Source organism: Odontomachus brunneus, unplaced genomic scaffold (assembly GCF_010583005.1).
Source record: "Odontomachus brunneus isolate Ranch 3 - 2012 unplaced genomic scaffold, Obru_v1 Obru_scaffold_018, whole genome shotgun sequence".
NCBI classification, from domain to species: Eukaryota; Metazoa; Arthropoda; class Insecta; order Hymenoptera; family Formicidae; genus Odontomachus; species Odontomachus brunneus.
The window spans coordinates 973872-983224 of NW_022639468.1; the positions used below are offsets into that span (position 1 = coordinate 973872).

A 9353-nucleotide genomic window follows, 5' to 3' on the forward strand; every position below is an offset into this window, starting at 1 on the left:
CTCTCTCTCTCTCTCTTCTCTTTTCCCGGCTACATCTCCGCCACCTCCACTGTAACGTCCGGCGATGATTTTCTTCTTCTCTTGGGATAAAAATTAACTGTCGCTTCGTGCACAGATACGCGATCCGACCTCGTGGATCTAGCCGGTGTTAGCCGACGGTACGTGAGCCAACGGCGCGGCACCAAGCCCCATTAGGTGTCGCTAATCATTCCGTTAATCCATCTCACCGGTCCCTTTCCCCTGACCCAATCCGTCCGAGCGTACTCCAATGTACCATCAACCCTTCGTGCGCCGCGCTGTCCCCCTCGCGGTCGAGTCACCTCCACCGTCCCCTGCGCAACCGGTTTAAAGATAACAAATGTCGGGCGTTTAGGAGCCGCGATTACGACGGGCCATTCGTTTCGCGCAGGCAGGCTAGTCAGCCGGTTCGAGGAAACTGGAAACCACACTCTAAAACCCCCGTCCGTTCGTTCCCGACGACGCCTTGTACGTCCTAAACGCCGTTGATGACGTCGTTACGTCAACGTGTCGCTGGGAGACCGCCGTTGTAATGACGACCGAGGCGGCGGCTCGTCTCGTCCGTGGATTTGTTAAGGGCTTGACCCTATTCCGGGGTTAGGCCCCTTCTTGCGGTGGATCGTGAAAAATGTCGTTCGCCTGAGCTGGAGCCGGAGACAGGCAGGCAGACAGACAGACGGAGACCTCGTTTCGCCGAGGAGAGAATAATTAGACTCGTGGACTCCGAGAAATATGCCCTATCCTTTCGAGGCCAGTGACATAGTAGATTCCTAGATATCCTTCCAGAGATTGGAACTTAATCCCTTCCAAAATGTCGCGTGCACGTACCGTGCGAAATTTAATTAACGCCGCGACGGCACCGTTAAATTGGAAAGGATCATTCACGCCTTTCTTAGACACTTCATATTAATATATCGTGCGTACTTAGATACACCTGCACCTACACACACCTTGACCTCGCAGGAAAGCTCCTCTTCGGAGCGTCAACTCTCTTCTGTCTCTTCTCTTCCGGAGACTTCGTCTCTGCGTTTCTCGGAATGCGATCTCATTGAGAACGAGTGAAAAGTGGCGGTATTTTCACTCAAAGCGATAGTAAAAATACTGCCACTCGAAATCACAAGAGTGAATATTTCACTCAAACTCAGATATACCTGGATTTTGACTCCATATGACCAAATGTTTCAGTTGACTAAAGTAAACATATTCCTGCGATGATGGAGCACATCGGACTTACTCTTCAATTTTAAATATTCACTTGACGATTCAGAGCGGAAAGTTCACTCGAATTCGAAAGAATTCGATGGTCAATCTGTCCCTCGGGTGAAATTTCATCCCAAGAAATTTTGAGACAGTAACGAAAAGTGCGTGGCCCTCCCTTCTTCCGGGAAAGATCAAACTCGCGAACGACGCAGTACATTTCAACAGTACGCTTTCTCGTGACCGTTTGAAACGATCGTTTTTAATGTCCGCGGCGTGTTTGAGATGAACTTCGCGCTTTCATCCCTGCCGAGCGACGCCGCAATGCGTTTAATGCATTTCTACGAGCGTCATTCTACGTAGCGAGTAAGTTCGTCGAGTTTCACGCGGATGCAAGTTCGCGCTTCAACTTTCAGCGAGTTCGCGCCCCTATCTGCAGCCGAGCAGCCCTTCGCAACGAACCGACCAATTCAGACCTTAACGCCTGAACGAAACTAAGCGAAACATCTCCCGCCGAGTGCGGCTATGCCCGACCCAGAGAGAGAGAGAGAGAGAAGAAAGCCTGCTACCAGATTAACTCGCTTGTAATCCTCCTCTCGCCCATCAGCGTCCGCCACCTACTTTGTCCCATTCAGCTCCTTCATCGCACAGTCAATGAATACGAAATGCGACCTATAAGTACGACGCGATCTGTCCTCTCTCCCTTCCTCTCTCTCTCACAGTCGCCATTCGCTCTGGTCCCGAACGTTCGGAACCAGCGACCAGAAAATGAGTCCATTGTTGTCCGCATAAGTCCGCATCAGTACCTTCCGATTGGCGCGCACCTTCGGAGAGCCGTGTATATCGAGATGCAATTCTCGCGATTTATTAATATCTCCACGAGAGCTGCCGCTCGAGTACGATATAATTAGGGATCGCATTCAGCGTGCGCTTGGCTGAAATGAAGCTTAATTCGCGCCTACACTACGACTACTGAGAGCGAATTTGAGCTGCGAATTCGATTGGCGAAGTGCATCGCGAATTTTACCGAAATTCACGAATTCTCCAAGTTGTGCGAGCGTATACGAGCGCAATTCCGTAAATCGCACGACATTCGATGGAAAGAGAGTATCGAGTGATTCGCCTATTAATTCTTAACCCCCTGCGGGTCTCGCGTTGTGCGCGCGCATTCGTACATATCGCTGTGCCGTTGCAGCGACATACTAAAGCACGTACATCCACGTGCACAAACACATACACAAAAACACACACACACACACACACACACACACTCAAACCCGTTCCTCTCATTCTCCCTCTTTTCCGGCTCTCGCTTCGTCCGTCATTTCAGTTGCGGACAATTCACACAGTTGGAGTGTTACCGGATTACAATGTTTGTCGGCGACTGTGCAAACTTCCGCGTGATTCCGTGTGGTTCCTTCCGCGTGTATTCACACACGCATGTACGCATGCATACCGGTAGCTACCGAGAGGGACTGAGAGGAACCGAGAAAGACCCAATCAACCCCGAGAGAGATCGCGAGGAACCGAGAAAGAGAGGACGCAATAGACCCGAGCTGCGGCGCGCACTCTCCGCGTATGTGTAGATACGCGCACCTCGGAAATCACATGCTGTAAGAGTGTATAAACAGTGCAGCACGTGCACGGCGGTGACGTGAATTAAAACAAAAATGTGCGATTTCCAGGGAAAGCTTCGAAATGAACGCTCGATGCCGCAGGCTCAGCACCCAAATTGTCGGGGATGGCAAACGCGCGTTCTCTTTTCCCAGTCGTATTTCCATTTCTCTCTTTCCTTCTCTCTCTCTCTCTCTCTCTCTCTCTCTCTCTCTCTCTCTCTCTGTATTTTTTCTGGTGTATAGATTGGCCGCGTGCGCACGGCTATCTGTGTCCACTACCGTTTTTTCGATGGTACCACAACGCCATTTCGCAGCAGTTAAATCGAACATTGATCGAACTATCCTAATATGCCAACTTGATGCTTGACGCAAAGATGACAGGTGCGAACACCGCGTGCTCCTTAAAAGTCATATTTTTCCAACGTTTATCTTTAAAAGACGCATATTTTTGATAGATAAATATTTATCTATCAAAAATTTATTTTTTACATGTAATAACTAAGAGAAAGAGAGAAAAGCAAAAAGGAAACATTTTAGCAAAATTAATAAGAAACCACTTTCCGAAGACTTTCCAAAAAAATAAATAGATTGCTTAGCAAGAGAGAGAGAGAGAGAGAGAGAGAGAGAGGGAGAGGAAAAGGGACAATAATATTGTGCAAACCGGCGCAAACTTCGCATTCTCGTTAATTATAATTTAATATCGTTACGCGTGCGAACCTCGGTAGGTCGCGTGCTTTATGAGTACCAATAACGCTGGCCTCCTTCACAGTTCGACCGAACTCCGCCGGTTATAACGATGCAACAACCGCGCACGGTCGTCATGTGCAGTTGGCGGGAAAGATAGAGAGCAGTTGAACTGTTAGAACTAAGGAGCGCGGTGCGGCGAGCACACAGCCAGCAGCGAAACTTGACGAAAGTTGAAACACTTGCTAATGAGCGGTACACATTACGACGACGACGACGACGCATTCTGCGTCTCCGGCTGCGCCGAGCTCCGTGGCAGCTATTACCGCGGTCCGAGACTTCCGGCTGGGTTTACGTGCCCTGGGTTTCGCATTGACCGAGTCACGAAATACACCGCACAGTGCTATGTCCTGGCTGGGGCGCATCCGCGCCAGTCTGCAGGTCGAGCTGCAAGCTTCGCCGATTATCTCGACACGAATCGATTCGACGGGGAATTCTGATTAGCCCGGGGAGAGCTTTGAAATGCTCGGATAAGTCACTTTGCAATTTAGCCAACGGCAATATTCTGATGTTTGATGTGTGCAACGCGCCGAAAGCACAATGTGTTGGCGATGTGATGATATTACGTATACCAGAAAGCGATCGCGGCTCAGTGTATCCCATTTGGGCGATATTGCTCAAGTGTTTAATAGGTCTCTCGGAGATCGATGTCGACACTAGACAGATTCGCGAGCTGTAATCTGATAAATTTACTTTTTTATTTTTCACAACAGCGGTCCCTCTGTCTCGCTCATTTGAGAGAGAGAAAACTTATTTTTCAAATATAAAAATATAAATTTCCTTAAAACCCCGTAGTTTTTTAAAGTAATTGTTTATTCTATTTAAATAAAAAGAATTGGGATTTAAGTAAATCTGCCTGAAAAAATATTTTTCATTTCTCAGATATGTTTTCTCTCAGTGCATAATTCAACTGAAAAATCTAACTCGGAATAAGGATCTATGTATTTCATATGAGACAAATTTCAAGTGATAAATTAATCCGTATTAATAGTCATTACTTAAAACTGGTTTCACGTGAAATATTTCAATCTAAATTTAGAGATAGATATAAATTTTGTTTTTGTTTGAACCATATAACACACACATTATATGTATTTGTAATCGAAATTCAGAAAAACAGCTCATATCTCGCTCAGAATTGAAATGTCTCACATAAAGTTCCAAGGCTATTAATGCGAGTTAAAATATCACGTATATTACGTGATAGACCTGAAAAATTCAGATTTAACTCCATATTCAAATCAGAGTATCTCGCGCATGAAGCAAATTTCAAGTAATAAATATTAATACGCATCCTACTTTTCTGAAATCTCCGCCGCACTGTTATGCGACGCTGCTAAAAATGACAATTAATTACTCCCCATGAGGCACTCCTGAGCGTGTTCGGGTAATATTTATATAGCAATCTTATTAAAGGGAAAGAGAATAATTTACGAAGGCGCACGCGCTGCAAAATAAGGACGAGTGTTCTGAGAGATATTCCAGTTGACGTGCAACATACTTGACCTTAATGAGAGCCTTTCTTACGAAGCGCTCGCAAACTATCGATAAACTCTTCGGCTTGACTGATATATCAGTTTCGAGACTACCGATTATATACTCGAGATAGTTACAGTCTAGTCTGAGGAGCTGCCTCGAACCTGCGTTGTAACCGAATAATACTCAATTAGGCGCTGCCTTACAAACTACACGTCAACTATGTTGTATCTTAGGCGAGGAGAGCAGCTCTCGTGCTCTCGCGAGAACGCTTATCCGTTTCACAGCGGGCGTCGACTACAGAGAGCGTGAGTAACGACGAGGTTTTCTTGCAAATCGCTCTCACAAGAGCGCATGCAGACTCGATTCTATTCCGCCCCCAAGCCGCTCCCGCCGAACACGTAGCCGGATTTGCGTTACGGTAAAGACGGGACCAACAATCCGCCGGTGCGGACACCTGCAGCCAGGATTGTCAGCGGCGAGACTGGCTGACGACGAATCGAGTAAGGATGTAGATTAGTCCGGAGTCGACGTACGGAATGCCTAACGAGGACACTCGCTCCCGTCGTTTCGAACGGATCAACATAACCCGCCAAGACCTTTCAGGACTGCCGATTCCAGGCTTTCGATTGAATCACCACGACTGCCCGGCCGATAAGCCCATCGCGCGATATATCGACAAGCCGTGTGACGCGCGCTTCTTAAACCTGCGCTCGTGGACGCCCCGGATATAGACAGGTGAACGAAATACGCGCGACACAAAATATGTCGCGCGACGGGCACGAGGAGGAAGGCGGAAAATACGGCTTATCGGCAACTTTAATACACTTAATGGGTAACGCGCAGTGTGCAGCGTTTCGCCTCGCACATTTCCAGATTCTAAGAATTCCGCGCGAGAGGAACGTACCTTCACCGAGCGAATTCCTGAAATTTCCTCAAGGTAGTCGATTTTATCAGCGCCCATTGACCGTAATTTCACTCATTCCGAGCCTCGTTCCTGGAATTAGAGAAAAAAACCGGAAGTAAGTCAAACTACGCTTCTAAAATTAGCTGACGTTGAGAGCACGTATCGATTGCGAGGCAACAATGATGAGGTGTGAAATATTACAAGCGACTACATCATCTAAAGTATAAAAAGAGTAGAAAGATTGGCGTGTAAGAGTCGAAATCACGATTCTTTGGCGCGACTGCCAAATAGAAAGATTCAAGGATCTCGTTGTTTGAAACAAGTCACGCGCCGAAATAATTTTCGGTCTTCGTTTCAAACGACGAGAACCTACCTTCCTCTCATTCAAACTATCATTAATTTTCAATCAAGTATCCCAATGGAATTATTAAATTCCCCTTTTTCTCATTCCTGTACAAACTATCAATTGACTTGTTAATTAGTTCAATTTTGTGAATTATCGTCCGTTTCACGACCAAATGGAGAATAATTGTTATTCTAATTTCGACCCGATCATATAATTCCGATGACCTTCGGTCAATTTTGATCCCCGATTAAGAGGCCTCAGTCGCGAATTGTTACGAGAACGTATCGATTAGCCGAACAGTTTATTCCTGTCTGCGTCCCAGGCTGCAATCAAGATGCATTCGCATTTGCTAATGGCGCAAGACAAAGCGACTCACCATTGTTGTCGGCGTTTGAAAGCCGGCGGACGGTATTCGGAACGGCATCGATTATTTAAGGCGCGCGCTCGCGCGCAGATATATCAACGATTTCTCGGGAAAATCATCTCGCGCCGTCGAAAAGGCGCATAGCTCGCGGTGCGGATTTGAAGCGCCTCGCAACGGAGAAAAGGCGTGCACACAGAGACCCGGCATTGTTCAGCCGTGTACGGGGCCGTAAATGTAACGATAACGCGGTATTACTTCGGGAACAAAAGTGCCGGGGAGCGAGGGACGTTAGATGATGAAGCGGAAACGGGAAGCAAAGAGATGAGCGTGTCCCCGTGGCGCGTCCGCCTTTTAAACGGAGCCTTTATGGGTCAGTAATCGATGCAATTGCCGATGCACGGCCGCACCGGAAGGCGCTACATGAAAACTCGGCTGAGGTACGAGCACCCGCATAGAAATTTCTCGACATTTTCCCGGATACGCGGCACAGATCCCGATTAGAATGCACAACTTTGTTCCAAAAATTGGTTGTTTCACTACGATATCAAATGGGAATTTTTATTTCATTTCTGTTCCACAAACATGGATTTTTTATCTATACAGAGAAAATATTATAGTTTTCTTTTTTCAAATATCCTTTTTAATTTTATGTTTTCCTAGTAGTATAGAAATCGGCCGTCAGTGAGGTATATTTTGATAAAAAACACAATAAATTTTTCTAGAAACACATGAAGAAGAAAATTAGATTATATTAATGTGAAGCTTGGTTTTAATAAACGAACCAACGTGTTTTACTCAAAGAACATAGAATTTCTGTGTAGTTCTTATGATTTAGTTTGCCTCCAAGAAGTAAAAATTTCGTTCCCTCCAACCAAAACGCGCATTGATTCATTTACTGTAACAAAACCTCTGTTAACACAATCAAACTTTTTTCTCCGAATTTTTTAATAGCACATTTCAGTTTCTAGGATATAAATAGCACATATGAAATTAAGGGATGGTCGCATACTACATCGACCACAAAATTCCATAATAATTTTGACTGTTATATTTTTCTCCGTAAAAGAATTCGTTAGAACCAAAACAAAAATCCATATAAACTCGCGCTTTTTTTCATGCTGTTATGATATCAAACAGGGGATCCCGTTTTTACACCAACTATTGTATTCAATAAAGTAAAAATTCAAAGATATTTTTAAAACACTGAGTATTTCACTGAACAATAAAATTACCTGGAAAATCAATACATGTTTTATTAAATTCTAATGTAAAATAATCAGGAAAAATATTGGAAAAACTTCGGATTTTTTATTTAAAATCGCACATTTGAAACATTATAACCAGAATGTAAAGTTATTTTGGGGTCGCGATTAAATCCCAGGACACGTTCTATGCGGTAATCTCGATTTTTCAGGCTTCTCGTTCGTGTGTTACACGCGCCCGATACGTAACGAAGCGCGCTCAAAGAGAGAAAAAAATTCGCGACGATTTTCACCAAGCTTCCCCTGATCATCATGATTCTCTTATAATGATTCACAGCAGACTGAACCCGACAATGTTCGCACGACGGAGGTATCTCAAATTCGCGATATACGAATGTACAGCCACGAAAACGATTTTCGCATGAATAAGTCTGTATCATTTTCTTGAATCCACTTCGCATCGACGTTTATTTAAAATTCTCTGGGGCAAAAAAGGGCGCCTCTTACTTAACGTATACCCCAATGTCGGGATTTATGAACGCAGAGGAGGGAAGGGGGGATGCGAAACTTCGGACGTAAAGTCGATAAGTATCGGAATAGCGCGATAATAATGAATTCTGCCGCGACTCCTGCGACTATTCCGCCTTCCCGGCGGTGCCGCGTCGATCTCGATCGCCGGCTCGCGAACTTCGATATTAAAACAGTAAATTCGATCTCGAGTCGTTCGTCATATTCACGCGACATGTATCCACGATTCACGGCGAATGTCCGCGGGCACTTCTAACAGCCGAAACTCATCGTTACGCGCACGTGGTAGCTCCGAGGAGGGTGTAGGAGGAGGGTTTCAACCGGCACGGAGAACATTATTCAGAGGGCGAGAGGACGAGTGGCTTTATTAGAATGTACTCGGGGCTTAGTGCCCGTCCTCGCCTCCATTGTCCCCCGCGGGAGTCGGCAGGCAAAGGAGCTTGCTAATATGTTCGTAGGTTGCCCAAATATTCGACCTGTTTGCGCTCGGAGCGCTCCCCGACTCGCCGGGAGTAGCTCTCGCCCCGACGATACGGGAATTTCATTCGACCGTCCGTGATCCCATTAATATCGACGCGACTGCTCGAGTCGCTCTTGCGATTATCTCCAAGAGGCCGAGAATTCTAAGTGAGCTCTCGCTCTGTGTGCAACAGAGAGTCGGGATAATACTTTTTTAATGCTCGCGCGCACTCACCCGGCGCAAACGCGTAAACTCGCTCGGTCGAAAATTTGCGTAAGCAATTTTTTACTTCGCAACACCTCGGAGTAACGTAACGCGTTTACGCCGCTTTCTCACTTTGACATCGACCGACTTTCTCGCGCGTATTTGACGACATCGCCGTGTGGATTAAACTTATCTCGCGTTTTCGCATAAAAGTGAAGAGAGGTCTCCCTCTCCCTCCCTCTTCTCTCTCTCTCTCTCTCTCTCTCTCTCTCTCTCTCTCTCTCTCTCTCT

At 46.0% G+C, this 9353-nt stretch overlaps 1 protein-coding gene across 6 annotated transcripts in view; it reads right to left on the bottom strand.

The window, feature by feature from the left end:
* Nucleotides 1-9353, bottom strand: part of LOC116841751 — a 177891-nt gene that overhangs the window by 20821 nt on the left and 147717 nt on the right. For all 6 annotated transcript variants that reach the window (XR_004377598.1, XR_004377600.1, XR_004377599.1 and 3 more), the window contains one exon: nt 5959-6048. The gene's annotated coding sequence lies outside the window, so the exon portion shown is untranslated. The remainder of the gene's footprint in view (nt 1-5958; nt 6049-9353) is intronic.